Genomic DNA, 17,570 nt, shown 5'->3' with positions numbered 1-17,570 from the left:
CACAATTGGAGTATACTACAGACCACACAATCAAACAGACACAATGGACGACCTCTTCACATGCCAACTAACAGACATATGCAACAAACACAGCACGACAATAATGGGGGACTTCAACTACCCAGACATCAACTGGAAAACTAACTCAGCACCAAGTGGAAAGTCTGCCAAATTTCTTTCCAGTCTAGCTGACAACTTTCTAACCCAAAAAGTTGAAACAGGAACCAGAGGGAATGCTATATTACACCTAATACTAACAAACAGGGAAGAAACAATAGAGGGAACAGAAGAAGAAGGGAAACTGGGAGAGAACGACCACGTCATCCTCAAATTCAACATAGTGCAATCACTAGCTACTATACCCAACACCACCACAGTCCCAGACTTCAGAAAAGCGGACTTTAACAATCTCAGAGCGAACCTTGAACAATGCCCCTGGAACGAACTCTTAGAAGGAAAAACCACTCAGGAAGCCTGGGTGATCCTAAAAAACAGCATCATAGATGCCCAAAACAATGCAATCCCCATGAAAAGGAAAAACAGGAAAACCAAAACTAAACCTGCATGGCTAAACAAAGCCCTCGCAGATGACATAAAAGGAAAAAAAAGCTAAGTACAAACAATGGAAAGAAGGACTCATAACCAAAGCGGAATATCAGCAAACAGCCAGTTCCTGCAAACAAAAAATAAAAACAGCAAAGGCACAATATGAACAACACCTTGCAGCGGAAGTCAAAGACAACAAAAAAAGATTCTTCCAACACATCAACAATAAGAAGAAAATCAAAGAAACAATCGTCACACTAAAAAACGAAGAGGGTAGAGAAATCACAGACAGCAATCACCAAGCACAGCTACTCAACGCCTACTTTGCATCAGTCTTCACACAAAAGGGAACCTCCCTCCAACCAATCTGCAATTTAACTGCAACAAACTGCCCCAGAACCGAACTCAACATAGACAAAAGCACAGTGAGGGACTACCTGAGGGAACTCAACGAATACAAATCACCAGGCCAGACGGACTTCACCCCAAAGTCCTAAAAGAATTGGCAGACACCATAGCGGAACCACTCCTCCTCATCTACCAAATATCCTGGATCACTGGAGACCTACCGGAAGACTGGAAGCGAGCTGACGTAGTCCCCATCCACAAAAAAGGCAAAAAGACTGACCCAGGTAACTACAGACCAATTAGTCTGACCTCTATACCTGGAAAAATACTGGAGAAAATAATCAAAAAACAACTTACCCACTTCCTAGAAACAAACAAGATCATATCCAATAGCCAGCATGGATTCATCAGAAACAAATCATGCCAAACAAATCTCATATCATTTTTCAACACCATAACCAAGTCAGTTGACCAACGCAACTCAGTGGACCTCATATACTTGGACTTCAGTAAGGCTTTCGATAAAGTCGACCACAATCTCCTAATCCACAAACTAGAAAAAAATGGAGTAGACACACATGTAGATGGATAAACAGTTGGCTGACCAACCGCACCCAACGAGTTGTCCTCAACGGCACCAAATCCACATGGAAAAAAGTAGACAGTGGAGTACCACAGGGCTCTGTCCTGGGTCCTGTACTCTTTAACATTTTCATCAACGACCTGGACGAGGGAATAAAAGGGGAACTAATAAAATTTGCAGATGACACCAAGCTGGCGGGGGTAGCCAACACCCTTGAGGACAGGCTCAGAGTACAAGAAGACCTAGACAGACTATCACAGTGGGCCCATACCAACAAAATGAGGTTCAACACCAACAAATGCAGAGTCCTCCACCTCGGCAAAAAGAACCCTAGACATACATACAGCCTGGGAGATACCCCACTCAGCAGTAGTGACTGCGAAAGAGATCTTGGAGTCTTGGTGGACAATCAACTAAACATGAGTCAGCAATGTGCAGCAGCAGCCAAAAAAGCCAACTCAATCCTAAACTGCATCAACAGAGGAATACGCTCCAAGACCAGGGAAGTACTAATACCACTCTACTATGCCCTGGTCAGACCCCACCTGGAGTACTGCATCCAATTTTGGTCACCTCACTACAAAAAAGACATCGAAACTCTGGAGAAGGTGCAAAAAAGAGCAACCAAAATGATTAGGGGACTCGAAACCAAGACTTACGAAGAGAGATTGAGAGAACTGGGCATGGACAGCCTAGAAAAAAGAAGGTCTAGAGGGGACATGATAGCAGTTTACAGATACTTGAGGGGTTGCCACTGTGAGGATGGGGTCTCTTTATTCCCCAGGGCACCAGAGGGCCGGACGAGGAACAATGGTTGGAAGCTGACCAAGGAGAGATTCAACCTGGAAATAAGGAAGAACTTCCTGACGGTCAGAGCGATCAACCAATGGAACTGCCTGCCAGGGGAGGTGGTGAACTCCCCAACTCTGGACACCTTCAAGAGGAGATTGGACTTCCATTTGGCTGGGGTGCTGTAGGGTTTCCTGCTCAGGCAGGGGGTTGGACTCGATGACCTAACGGTCCTTTCAACTCTATTAATAAAAAATAAATAAATAAATAAATAAATGTCAATCTTAGAGCTAAAGCAGAGGAATCCTGGCAATCAAGATAAAGAGGAGCAACAACAAGAAGAATTGCAACTCACAAAGAGAAATATCGAACCTCACAATAACTATGTCTATACGGGAAGCATTTTTAATATAGACCCAGCTCCAAAGTCAAGTCGACATCCGGCATTCTTGCTAGCTTGCCAACCAGTCACCTTGAGAAGGGCAGCTTTAATGAAGTCTAATTAAATAAACAAACAAACAAACAAACAAACAAACAAACCAACCAACCATCCAAGCCAGACCACCTTGCCTCTGGGAATCCCATACAGATGGTGACCTAGAAGGTGTCTGGCTGGAAAGGGATGGTTGATAATGGACTAATGAACTTTCTCTCCAGATTTGATGTAATAGCCATTCAAGAAATCTGGTTAACCAAAGTGGATGAACCAATACTTTCAGGGTTTCTGGGATGGGCCTCTTTAGATATTGAAGATTACTAAGACAGAATCTTGTGGTACCCCATTACTTATTTCTCTCCATGTAGACGTAGTATCATTAATGACTAATCATTGAGTATGGTTTGTCAGCCAGTTATAAATCCATCTGATGGGGATGCTATCTATCCTACTTTTTTCTAGCTTACTAAGAACATCCAAGAACATCCATAACATCCAACCCACCATCCTCCAACAACAAATCAACATCCCACACACCACCAACCAAAACTAGAAAAGTGTGCTCCTTACTTTATTATTATTATTATTATTATTATTATTATTATTATTATTATTATTATTATTATTAGATTTGTATGCCGCCCCTCTCCGTACCTCCTCCACTCCAATCCAATACTAATCTCAAATGCAAACTAATCAATGCAAGAAGTGTAATTAACAAGATGTCTGAATTCATACTACTACTAAATACTGACACCTTCGACATTATTTTTGTCTGTGAAACATGGCTAAATGCATCCTTCCATCGTCACACCAAGAAACAACCTTGTCTTCCGGTCCGACCATGAAATCCGCAGAGGAGGCAGAGTAGCTATATATTACAAAAAAAACTCACTAATGTGGGCAGCTTCCTGCTCATACCCCCTTATCTTTCTTTTGAGCCCTCAATCTCCTCACATATACTAGACCCTAAACAAATCCATCCATATAATCCTATACAACGCTGTTACCAATCTGGGACTTGACCAACTAGTATCGAACAATACTAGACTCAACAACCACCTCGACCTCATATTCTGCACAGGGAAAGCGCAATTTATGGATTACAAATAAAAGAACACTTTTCCAACAGCAACCACAGAATGATACACTTCATCCTCAATCTACACATTGCAAGAATCACCTTAATAATGGGACACCCAAGCACAACATTTAAAAAGCCAACTATGAACTCATAGATGCCGACCTCTCAACTCTTGACTGGCAAACTCTATTCTTTGGCTGTAACACTGCCAGTGACCTCTATAACAGTGTTTCCCAACCGTGGCAACTTGAAGATATTTGGACTTCAATTCCCAGAATTCCCCAGCCAGCCAAGGTTGGGAAACACTGCTCTATAACACCTTATTGCTCAAAGTCAAAAGAACTATTATACTACATGTACCAATAATAACCACCATAACCAAGAAAAACAAACTGCCCATATCAATAAGGAAGCTACAATTTAAAAAATGCCTCTGGGAAAAAACAAAGCAGGCTATGTAGCTAACTTCAAAAACCTCTACAAAAATATGTGCCACCAAATAAAGACAGAATGCTCCAACTATCACAGGAAACAAGAGGAAACCTTCCGTGCACAAAATCCAATCACGCCTTCTACAACTACGTAAATAACAAACTCTAGTTGAGAACCCTCTCACCACTAAAAGGACCCAACAACAAAGAATGCTATGATGAAACAGTCAAAGCTACCCTCTTCAATACATTATTTGTCTCAGTCTTTGTAAACAGTAATGTCTAATGCCAAAATTCCCTAGACATACCGCAAATACAACAATTTAACACAAATAGATTTCACTGAGGACAACGTTGAAAAAGTATTGTGGGGCCTAAAGTCTTTTCTGTCAATTGGACCTGATGGACTATGTGCATACTTCCTAAAAAAAGCTCTCCACAACCATAGCTGAACCACTAAGCATAATCTTTGAAAAATCCTACAGGACCAGTTCCTTACCAAAGCTATGGTCACTAGCCATGGTCATCCCCATCTTCAAAAAGGGAGCTCCCAGTCTAGTAGAAATCTACAGATAAATCTCTCTATGCTATGTCACATGCAAAGTCATGGAATCAATAATAAACCAATCCATTACCATCTATTTAGAAACTAACAACCTACCCTCTAACAAACAATTTGATTTCAGAAAAAAATTATCCTGTAACCTGCAACTCTTACACTGCAAAAACATATGGACTATAAAACCTTCCACTCAGCGGTTCACAATAATCTTTTCATAAAACTGAAATCCTACAGCATCTCTGGATCACTACATGATTGGATAACTGCATTCCTATCAAACAAACAACAAGTGGTCAAAATAGGGAGCGCCCTATCTAATCCTGTTCCTGTTAACAGCGGTGTACTAGGAAGCATACTAGGACCAACACTCTTCATATGCTATATAAATGACCTTTGCGATTACAAGCAACTATGTTCTCTTCACCAATTATGTAAAACTCTTCAACACCACCGATAACACTGCTACCTCCAAAATGATCTTGACTTTGTGTCAGAATGGTCAAACATATAGCAACTCCAGATCTCAACCAATAAATGCTCTGTCCTATACATTGGCAAAAATAATCAGAACACCATATACAAGCTGAATAGACAAGATCTTGCAGACAACTCTCACTCTGTAAAAGATCTTGGAATACTCATATCAAATGACCTGTGTCAAAGTCCACTGCAACAACATCACCAAAAAGGCTTCAAGAGTTGTTAACCTAATCTCATGTAGCTCCTTCCCTGATAATATCACACTACTAACCAGAGCATACAAAACTTTCACCAGACCAATCCTTGAATACAGCTCATCTATCTGGAATTCATACCGCATTTCAGACATAAATACATAAATACAGAAAGTGTCCAGAGATACTTTACAAGAAGAGCCACCCACTCCTCTACTTGCAACAGAATATCTTACACAATCAAACTTGAAATCATAGGTGTAGAAAGCTTAGAAGTACGTCACCTTCGACACGACCTAAGCATATCTCATAAAATCATCTGCTACATCGTCCTTCCTGCCAATGACTCCTTCAGCTTCAACCACAACAATACATGAGCACACAACAGATACAAACTCAAAGTTAACCGCTCCAAACTTGACTATAAAAAACATGACTTCAGCAACTGAGTAGTTAATGCTTGGAACTCACTACCTGACTTTGTAGTATCATCACCAAACCTCCAAAACTTTACCATGTTGACCTCACCCGATCCCTAAGAGCATGCCTACTGTTCCTGTCCTAAGGTTTCCCTCTTATTAGTACTCACCTCATGCATATAATCAGTGTTATGTCTAAATATACTACCAATACATACCTAAAAAAATAAAAAATAAAAATTGGTGGTCTACTTTGTTAAATGCCTTGTTAAAGTCTAAGTAGATTATATCGAAAGTATTTTGCTGGTCTACTAAGTCACTATGTTGAAAAATGAAATAAGATTGGGTTGTCATGATCTGTTTTTAACAAATCCATACTGACTTCTAGTTATTACTTTACTCATTTCTAGTTGTTGGCAGTCTGTTTTTATTATCTTTTCCATACCCTCTTCCCGGGTACTATTGGACTATTGTTTCCTTTTGTGTGAAGACTGATGCAAAGAATGAATTAAGCAACTCTGCTTTCTCTCTGTTGCCTGTTACTTCCTTATCATCTTCTCTCTTTAATGGACCTTGATTTATTTCTTGTTATTTATATTTATATTTATATCTTGTAAACCAACCACCTGCTCAAGATATGAATCTTGATACTGTCTTGGAAAATGACTATCTATTTTTGAAAACCTCCAGTGTTGGAGCACTCACAACTCTGTGAAAAGCTATTCCAGAAAATTTCTCCTTCTTGGTTGGATCTCTGTTTAACAAGCTTGCACCCATTACTTCCATCCCCTCTTATCTGTGACAACTCTTTAAGTACTGGAAGACAAGTACAGTACTGTATTGTACCCCCACCCCTAAATCGGCTTCAATAGTCTATTCATCCCTAACTTTCTCAACTGCTCGTTGTATAATTTAGCCTCCAGACCAGGGGAGGGTTGCAACTTACCTTGCTGCAGTTTCGCTCCCTCCTGTACCACATGGCATGGCATGGCTCATAGGCATGCATGTACACAGTAATGAAAAATCCTCCTGAAACCTCAAACCTGAAAAAAAATAGTGATTGCATGCACAGTGGCGGAACTCAGCTTCTGGTCATGCTCAGAAAGAAATACAACATTAATTTTTTTTTTTTTTAAAGATGGTGGCGCCCATAGACTGGCACCGACTGATTTGGTTTGGTGACATCATAATGACATGACTGGTTGATCACACTCCTACTCCAGATCATTCATCATCTTTGTTACTCTTCTCTGCACACTGGGATTTTTGTGTATATGTGTGTGATTAGAAGTGTTTGCAGTATTCAAAGTCTGGTTTCACTAGTGCATTATAAAGTAAAGGGGAAATGCAGGGTGTGAGATAATTTCCTCCCAGATGCCAGACATAACAGCAATAAAGCCCATGGGAATCAAGATCATCTCAATGAGAGCTGGTAATAGCCAGAGAGAATCCCAGCAACCAATTAGGTCCCACAGAGTTAGCCTTCTCTGGGTCCCGTCGACTAAACAGTCGTTTGGCGGGTCCCAGGGGAAGAGCCTTCTCTGTGGCGGCCCGACCTTCTGGAACCAGCTCCCCCCTGAGATTAGAACTATCCCCACTCTCCTGGCCTTTTGTAAACTCCTTAAAACCCACCTCTGCTGTCAGGCATGGGGGAACTGAGATAAATTCCCCAGGCCTATATTGTTTATGTATGGTATGTTGTGTGCATGTTTTTTAAATTATGGGTTTTTAGTTTTAATTATTAGATTTGTATTGTACATTGTTTTTTCTATTACTGTTGTGAGCCACTCCAAGTCTTTGGAGAGGGGCGGCATATAAATTAAACAAACAAACAAACAAACAAACAAACAAACAAATAGCAGAGCAGCCTGCCATCTACCTGATTGGTTAATGTGACCAGGAACCCTACTGGGGTGGGTGATATCTAGTTACTTTATTATACTGAAAACATGGGAAATATTTAGTGTACGTTTCATATTTGAACGTGCAGATATGAAATACTGCTAATAAAGGCACTAAGGATTATGTGAGTGGAAAGAAAAGAAAATTTAAAAATGTGTTTTAACCTTGAGATAAGAAAACTTGATTTAGGGCATATTTAATAGCATTCTTAAAGAAGCTGAAGAAATATCATACAGAATAAACTTTTGACTTGTTTTTTTTGATCCCAGGATAGAGGAAATAGTACAGTGGGTTCTGATTTCATGATTTTTTTCTCCCAGGCTAATAAGTTTAATAGATTTGCCATTGTTTTCCTCTGAGCAATGAAAAGTAAAGGCACATATTCCTTTATGATGGTTAGATGTTTAACTTATCTGAACTTGTCTGTAGGAGTGTGTATAAAGGAAATAATTAAAAATTATTTTGTGACGTTATTTAGTGATAGACTCCTTACGTTACATGAAATAAAATAAAAAGGGAAAATTATTAAATTTCACAATATTTTCCTTCTCAAAAGATTTAGTACAAAATCATATAAGCTAAACAGGGTTAATACAAAATACATTGGTTAGATCAATTGTAAAATCTATTTCAGGAATCAGCCAATTACGGCATCACATTAGTTTTTAGAACTTGGCCTATTTGACATTTGCCTAAAAGATTCAGGAGCTGTATATCAAGCCAAGACTCAGAAATAAAACTAGAAAAGTACTTCTTCATTCATAGCATTGGAATACTATTATGTGTTTCTTTAGAATTAATGCTCCAATTTAAACGTAATTGCTTCAACTTACCCCCAACGATCTGGTGCTCATCTATTGGCAATGGGAAAGATGACTAGGAAATACCAAAGCATCAATATAAGATTTAAATTAATATAACATTTAAAGCCCAAAAGAAGGAAAATGATACATCAGAGATATATGAACGAACAGCCCTTGAAGCCTTAAGGAAAGAATATTAAAATTTCTTACTTTGGCTTTTAGTCACAAGAGGTCGCTGTTTCCTAAGGAAACCCTCTAAGTGAAACTGAAAATGCAGAGCCCCTCCCTTAAAGGGACAGACATTGCTTCCAGACAGATCCACAAGAGAAATATCGAACAACAGAGAAAGCTCAACAAACCAAGATTCAACCTATGAACGCATTGCCAGTATGGCTGGAGTAGATGGGCTCTGCTCCTGACATCTTGGAGCTGAGATATTTAGAGGCAAAGAGAAGAGCTTGCTGGTGTTGTGCCAGTGTCTGCAATGCTTACCTGGCCGAAGGGGCTGCTGCAGCTGTTTCTGCTCCACACCGCCTGGAAAATGGGGAGCGGACAGCTCCATTATTCTGTGCTGGAGGAATCCCAGCACGGCACCTTTGTGGGCCGCATCGGCCAGGATCTGGGGCTGGAGGTGAGTGAGCTGGTGCCTCGGATGTTCCGGATGCTGTGCAAAGGAGAGAAGGACTATTTTGAGGTAAACCTGCAGAATGGGATCTTGTTTGTAAATTCCCGGATAGACAGGGAGGAGCTGTGTGCCAAGAATGCAGACTGTGTCCTTCATCTGGAGGTGATTGTGGAGAAACCTCTGAGATTCTTCCATGTGGAGGTTGATATCAAAGACATTAATGACAATGCTCCCATCTTCTCTGCTAGGGAACAGATCCTGAACATATCAGAACTGATAGCAGGTACCCGATTCTCCTTAATGGGGGCCTCTGATGCTGATATTGATACTAATGCTCTGTTAACCCACCGGCTCAGTGCAAACAAACATTTTATTCTTGATACAGGAAATGATGGAGAGGAGAGTAAATCTGTAGTACTTCTATTGAAGATTCCACTTGATAGAGAGGAGAGCCCTGTGCATCATTTAGTCCTGACAGCCACTGATGGAGGTGAACCAAAACTCACAGGAACTGTTCAGCTAGTCATCAATGTGCTGGATGTCAATGACAACCCTCCTGTGTTTAACCAATCTGTTTATAGGGTAAAGTTGCTAGAAAATACAGCTAGTGGATCATTAGTCATTATTCTAAATGCTACAGACTTGGATGAAGGGATTAATAGGGAAATCTCTTATTCTTTTCATGATAGTGCTCCTCTACAAGTCACAAAGTTGTTTATTATAAATGCTGATACTGGAGAAATCAGAGTGATTGGAAAATTGGATTATGAAGAAAGTAAATTCTACGAACTTCCAATTGTAGCAGAAGATAAAGGCAGTTCTCAATTATCAGGGCACTCTAAAGTTCTCATTGAGGTTTTAGACATGAATGACAATATTCCAGAATTATCTGTGAATTCTCTCTCTATCCCATTGCCAGAGGACTCCCCTCCCGGGACTGTGGTAGCCATCATTAGTACTTCTGACAAGGATTCTGGCAGCAATGGACAAATAAATTGTTTCCTTTTGCCCACTGGAGTACCCTTCAAACTTGAATCCACATTCAAGAATTACTACTCCCTGATTGTTGGAGCACCTTTGGATAGGGAGCAGGTGGCTGAGTACAGGATGGTTGTGACAGTGGAAGATCAAGGTGTTCCACCACTGTCTTCTAGCATCACCCTCTTTGTGCCTATTAGTGACATAAATGATAATGCTCCTGCTTTCACACAGCCCACCTATACAGTCTTTGTGAAGGAGAACAATCCCCCTGGTGCTCACATCTTCACAGTATCTGCCTCGGACCCAGACGTAGCTAAGAATGCCCTGATCACCTATTGGATGGATGAGAAGCTCTGGCCATTGTCAAGCTACATCTCTGTACATTCGGAGAGTGGAAAACTCTATGCTTTGCAGTCCTTGGACTATGAAGAGTTGAAAATGCTGCAGTTCCATGTGAGAGCCAAGGATGCTGGAATACCCACCTTATGTGGCAATGCAACTGTTCAAGTCTTTGTGATGGATGAGAATGACAACGCACCTGCCGTGTCAGGATCATCAGAAGAAAACCTGATTTTTTTAATGGTTCCGGTGATGCCTGGGCATACTGTAGGCAAGATCCATGCCTTGGATGCAGATTCTGGATACAATGCCTGGCTAAAATATGAACTGCTTGAAGAAAGCAATGGTCCATGGACTGTGGGGCAGTATAGTGGTGAGGTGAGTAACAAGTATTCTCTGGATGAATCAGAAAGCAACAAAATCCTTGTTCTTGTGAAGGATCATGGAAAACCTCCACTGTCAGCCACAGCCACCTTGAGTGTTTCACTTGTGACAAGTGGTCAGACAGTCAAAACAGATATTAACCTTCAAAGATCAGGGGAGAGCTTTGTGCCCCTGGTGGACTCGATCAACATCTACCTGATCATTGCCATCTGCTCTATTTCCAGCCTCTTCTTGCTGGCCACTCTCATCTATGCGGCCCTGCGATGCCACTGCAAGGCAAAGGAACCCATGGTTTATGGCCCTGGCATGGCCACTCTGGTCTGTGCCAGTGAAGTGGGCAGCTGGTCCTATTCCAATCGCCACAGCCACATTCTTGCAGGTGTGACCGCAGAGGCTGCTGCCAAGAGCGATCTCATGATTTTCAGCCCCAATATTCCTGTCTTTGCAAATAATGGTGAACTTATCAATGGGGTGGATGTGCCTCCAGATTCTGCTAAAAAGGTGAGCCCAGCCCTTGGAATTCTTGTTTTCTGCTCAACATCTTATTTCTAGGCTTCTCTTTTTGGATTAGTCTTGGGAGAATATTGTTTTTGAATTATTAGGCTTAGATACAGTGGAAAGTAAATTATATTACAAATCACAAATATTTTTTAAAATAAAAAATAGTTTACCAACTTGAGAAACTATAAAAGGGTCCAAAGAAGGTTTCTATTGTGCTTGACAGTAAATATGTCTGATAATGACAGTAAGCATAAGTAAGCTCTTCACCTCATATTATCATTTTGCTCTGCCAAGCTATTCCTGATGTTTGTCCTGTTTATAGATGGATATTGATGAAGTATTTTTCTTTCATAGATAGTTTTGTTGTTTGATGAATCAATTCTCAGTGTGATGCCTCTTTTTGTGACAATCTGCTGCATGATTTGGAAACTTTTTAATCTGCTACATACACTGATCTTTACAGGTGTTTTCATATATTGTTGGTAACTTTAGAAATAGAATGTATAATATTATACAGGAGTTAACAACTGGATAGAAGTGGAAACTAGGATTGCCTTGTCAGTCTAACAACCTTTATGTAGATCCCTTTATTCTGTTTCTATTGCAACATCTGCAATATCACACTTTTTGAGGTGGGATAACTCAAGTGATCTTCTTACGCCAAAGTTCCTCCCAATCATTCTATAATTAAAATTTTTGAGAATTGTGTCAAATTAGCATGTATTTTGGGACTCGGGAAGGTATTGTATAGAGGTCATTTAGAATATTTTATTTCATATGAAAACCCAGAACTTTACCTTAAGTAGCAATGAATAATCCAAGAAAATATATGAACTATGAGGAGGTTGGAGTAGGGAAAACTTTGCAACCTTCAATAAAATAAGATTAGTTTTGACAGCTTGACTTTCATAGTCATCTTCAATGTACTGGTACTACATTGATATCAACAGTGTTTCCCAACCTTGTCAAGTTGTAGGTGTGTGGTCCTTAGCTTCCAGAATTGTCAGCAAAGGGCAGCTGGCAGGGAATTGGGAAAATAATGGAGCTCAAGGAGTTGTATTCTGAGAAACCCATATAGCAATTAAGCACTAAATGCTAAAAATCTGCTTGGATTTTTCAGGAACATGTCAAATGGGAACTTTGTTTAATCACACAATTTTCTCAGTATGCTTTACTAGTCCTTTAATTCTGTGCAGTTTTTTTTAAATCTTAAGTCAACTAGATGTAACGTCAAGTTACTGAAATTCTACCCCATACAATGAACCTACATGTATCTGTGGAATTCAAGAGAAGAAGATCTAACTCGTATATTATTTGATTGCTATCTGTATAAGGGCATAAGAGATAAGTACCTTGATACACATATTAAACATATGGCCCAGTGGCAGGCCCATATTAATACAGCATACCTCATGTGTAAGCAGAATTTGAAAATGGGATTTAATGCAGTACAATTTCTGACTAGAATGGTCCAACTGAGATCGGCATACGTGGGCCTGATTGAGATAGATTGCAGGGGTGATACAGAAATATAATTTTATGAGATCTTATTCCGTTTTACATATTTATGTATTAAATTATTTTATTTTATCTGTTATTTTAAATTGTTTGTATAGGATTTTATTGGTAATATGTGTTTGAACTTGTACGTTGACATGGCCTATAAGCTAATCAATCAATAAATCAATGGGGGGGGGGTTTCTAGATTTTTAATTAGTTAATTGGATTATATTGTGTATTGTATATTTTATAAGTTGTGAGCCTCCCCAAGTCCTCGGAGAGGGGCGCCATAGAAATCCAATCAATCAATCAATCAATCAATCAATCAATCAATAGTAATAATATAATTATGTCACTGGTGAACACTCTCAATTTATAAACTTCTTTTCTGGTTTTTATTCCATTTATGTTATCATCTTGTCAGATATTGCCATTCAAAACTTCCAACACCAATATTAATAACGGGGGTGGGTGGGGGTGGAGAGATAGAGAGTAACCTTAATTCATATTCTTTTGAATGTCACATGTTTTAGTTAAATTTCCATTAATGATAATGTTTGTTTGCTATGATGGTTTTATCGCCTTAACTCCTTGGATAAATTTCTCTCCGAAATTCAGGGTTTCTAAAACTTTAAACATCAAGTCCCAATTTAAGATATTAAAAACTTTCTCTGCATCCATAAACATTAGAGCTGCTTGCTTCTCATTATAAAATTGTAAATATTCAATAACATTCAAAACATTCATTCATTGTATCTCAATTGTCTTTCTGGTAAAAAGTCAGATTGGCCTTTGTGAATATAAGACTGTAGAAATTTCTTCAATCTTTCTGCTGGTATTGCAGTAAAATATTTATAATTCTTGTTTTAATTTTGAAATTGGTGTTATAATTTTTTTTTATTCGTCAAAAATCTTAGCCTTCTGGTAATAACACAATATTAGCTTCTTTCCAAGTTTGAGGCATCTTTATATCCCATAGTATACAATTTATTATACAGTATTCTTTAGTGACTGTTAGGCATTGCTTCAGAAAGTATTTGTTATACTGACTTGTGAGGCCATCTAGACATGGAGTTTTACCTATTTTCATTTTTTAAAAGCTTCTGCTATTTCAAAGGTAGTTACTGGAATCACACTGATTCTCTTGATCTTGCACTACATTTTGCTAGCATCAACCATAGCACCCTTTTGGCCTGTCTAAAGGAATTGATGCTAAGAGTTACAAGGTGCAAAGTCTCTCCCTCTCCCTGTGGTTGGGTTCCGCTTGTGTTGAGAGGAGAGGTGAACTTGAATCTGAAGCCTTTAATGGATGGAATACCACAGAACTTGCTATAACTTGATTTAATGTCTACATGAAGGCACTGGGTGAGATCCTCTAATGATTAATGGTCAGATATCATCAATATATGTTAAAAACCAATTATTTAACATGACCCCAGACTAACCAGGCAGTATGGTGTGACGGCTGTGGAAGACTGGATGGGGAGAAAAAGGCTTAGGCTCAACCAAGATAAAGCTAATTAGCTAAGAGTTTGGAGACAATCGGAAGCTGAGAATGTTTCATTTTTACAAGAAATTCAATGGGGAAGTCAGCAGGGAAGTTTGCAGTCTTCTACCACCTGTCAAGAAGACTCCCTTCTCTTTTCTTGGACTGGCTGAAAAAGGTCCATTCCAAAAGACAAGCAGGATTTTCAGCCATGGGAATGCAGAGTGCCTCCCAGGGAGAGGCCCTCAGATATATGACACGGGTCTGTCACAAGCCACATGCAAATCTCTCTTTGCTTTTGGCTGAAAATTCTGCTTGGATAGTGATTTTTAGTTCTGAAACAATGAGACACTTGTGCATAGCTTGTGCTGTCTTTCCTTACCAGGGTCTCTTTTCATTTAATGACCCACAAGTTTGCTTCATGACTACAACTGTTGAAGAAAAAGTTATATGATGTCTTGCCAAATGATTGTTTCACTCAACAACAAAGATTACAGTCTCAGTTGTCTCAGTTATGGTACTAAATAAAGAACCACCAGTAGTCCTTTACTCTTTGGAACTGAAGCACCATTTGGAAATTTCTAGGATTCCATGCTCCTGCTTAAGGATCTGGTGGCAGATGCACAACTTAGGAGAAATCCAACCTGTATGCCAATTACCTGGAGTGGGAAGTTCTTGAGACAATCACTCATCCTTGATTAAGTTGCATAAGTACTGCTGCAATTCAAGGTGCTGGTTATTACCTGTAAATATCTTCATGACATTCATGGTCTGGTAGCCTTCTCTGGCTTCTATCCAATTGATATCACTGGGCATATTTGAACATAGAACACCACACAGGATCATAGGGCTGGAGGAATCTTCAGAGGTACAGATACAGATTAACAGAGTTGAAAGGAACCTTGTAGGTCATCTAGCCCAAGCAGTCCCTACACCATTTCTGACAGATGGCTGTCCAATCTCTTCTTGTAAGGTTCCAGTGATGAAGCTCACATAACTTCTGAAGACAAGCTGTTCTGTTGGTTGATTATTATCACTGTCAGAAAATGTCTCCTTTTTTCCAGGTTGACTCTCTCCCTGTTCAGTTTCCATCCATTATTCCTTGTCTGGCCTTCAGGTGCTTTGGAAAATTGCTTGACCCCTCCTCCTCTGGCAGCCCCTCAAATATTGGAATATTGCTATCATGTCCGGTCCTTCTCTTCACTAGACTGGCCATGCCCAGTTCCTGCAGTTGTTCATCATATGTTTTAGCCTCCAGTCCCCTAATCATCTTGGTTGCTTTTTTCTGCACTCTTTCTAGAGTCTCAACATCTTTTTTTACAGTGTGGTGACCAAAACTGAATGCAGTATTCTAGATATGGTCTTACGAAGGTTTATAGGGTGGTATTAGTATCTCACTTGTTCTTGGTTGTATCCCTCTGTTAATAAAATTTAGGATTGTATTGGCATTTTTGGCTGCCGTTGTACTGATGGCTCATATTTAACTGGTTGTCCACTAAGACTCCAAGACCCCTGTTACAGTTCCTTCTATTAAGACCGGTTTCACTCAATCTATCTGTGTATTTTGATTTTTCTTGCCTAAGTATAAAAGTTCACTTTTGTCGCAGGGAATTTCATTTTATTAGATAGGGCCTAGTGTTCCAGTCTATCAAGATCCTTCTGAATCTTGAGCCTATCATCTAGGGTGCTGGTTATTCCTGCCATCTTAGTATCATCCACAAATTGGGTTAATTCTCATTCTATTACCTCATCTAAGTAATTTATGAAGATTTTGAAGAGTACTGTGCCTAAGACAGAATGTGGTACCTCACTGCTTACTTTTCTCCATGTAGATGTAGTATCATTAAGGACTACTTGTTGAGTACAGTTTGTCAGCCAGTTACAAATCCATCTGATGGGGATGCTATCTATCCCACTTTTTTTCTAGCTTACCAAGAAGAAGATTGTGGTCTACTTTGTCGAATGTCTTGCTAAAGTCTAAATAGATTATATCCAAAGTATTTTGTTGGTCTACTAATTTAATCACTATGTTGAAAAATGAAATAAGATTGTTTTGTCAACTCCATACTGACTTCATACTTCAAGTATGACAACTTATTTTACTTGTTTCTAGTTGTTGACAGTCTGTCCCTCCCTCCCCCACTTTTTTTTGAAGTTGGGAACCACATCAGCTCTTTTCCAGTCCAGTGGCAGTTTCCTGGTAGTCCAAGATTTTTGAAAGATGTGGTTCAGTGGTTTCGAGATGATATCTGCCAACTCCTTTAGAACTCTGGGATGTAATCCATCAAGTCCCAGTGATTTGTAATCATAAAGATCAGACAGATGTTCCCTTGCCATCTTTTTACTTATTTTAATTTTTATTTCTAGTCCGTCTTTTACAATTAGGTTTTTGGTAGATTATGATTAAGATTTATTAGATTTGTATGCTGTCCCTCTCTGAAGACTAGGGGCGGCTCACAACACCAACAATACAACAACAGGTTGGACTAAGTTCTTTGAGTGTTCTCTTCATTTTTTTGAGCAATGTACATCAGTTAGATCAATTGTAACATACAATCTATTTCAGGAATAAGCCAATTAAGACATCACATGAGTTTTTACCTTGCCCTATTTGCCATTTGCCTAAAAGGTTCAGGAGCTGCACATCCAGCCAAGACTCAGAAATAAAACTAGAAAAGCACTTCTATTGGCAGTAGGAATAATGGCTAGGAAATACCAAGGCATTAAATATAAGATTTAAATTAATATAATATTTAAAGACCAAAAGAAAGAAAACCACACATCAGAGATATATGAAGGAATAGCCATTGAAGCCTTATTAAGGAAAGAATATTACAGTTTTTTACTTTGACTTTTGTTCACAAGAGGTCGCTGTTTCCTAAGAAAACACTGTAAGTGAAACTGAAAATGCAGAGCCCCTCCCTTAAAGGGACAGACATTCCTGCCAGCTAGACCTACAAGGAAAATATTGAACAACACAGAAAGCCCAACAAGCCACGATTGAACCTATGAACGCATTGCCAGCATGGCTGAGGTAGGTGGGCTCTGCTCCTGACACCTTTGAAGCAAGATATTTAGAGGAAAAGAGAAGAGCTTGCTGGTGTTGTGCCAGTGTCTGCCATGCTTACCTGGCCGAAGGGGCTGCTGCAGCTGTTTCTGCTCCACACCGCCTGGAAA

General features: G+C 39.5%; 1 pseudogene; it reads left to right on the top strand.

Moving 5' to 3' along the window:
* Nucleotides 1-9,118: 9,118 nt before the first annotated feature.
* On the top strand, nt 9,119-11,458 carry LOC139165419 (protocadherin alpha-3 pseudogene; annotated as a pseudogene).
* The last annotated feature ends 6,112 nt before the right edge of the window (nt 11,459-17,570 follow it).

This window comes from Erythrolamprus reginae, chromosome 3 (assembly GCF_031021105.1).
Source record: "Erythrolamprus reginae isolate rEryReg1 chromosome 3, rEryReg1.hap1, whole genome shotgun sequence".
Classification (NCBI taxonomy): Eukaryota; Metazoa; Chordata; class Lepidosauria; order Squamata; family Dipsadidae; genus Erythrolamprus; species Erythrolamprus reginae.
This window is presented reverse-complemented; position numbering and strand designations above follow the sequence as displayed.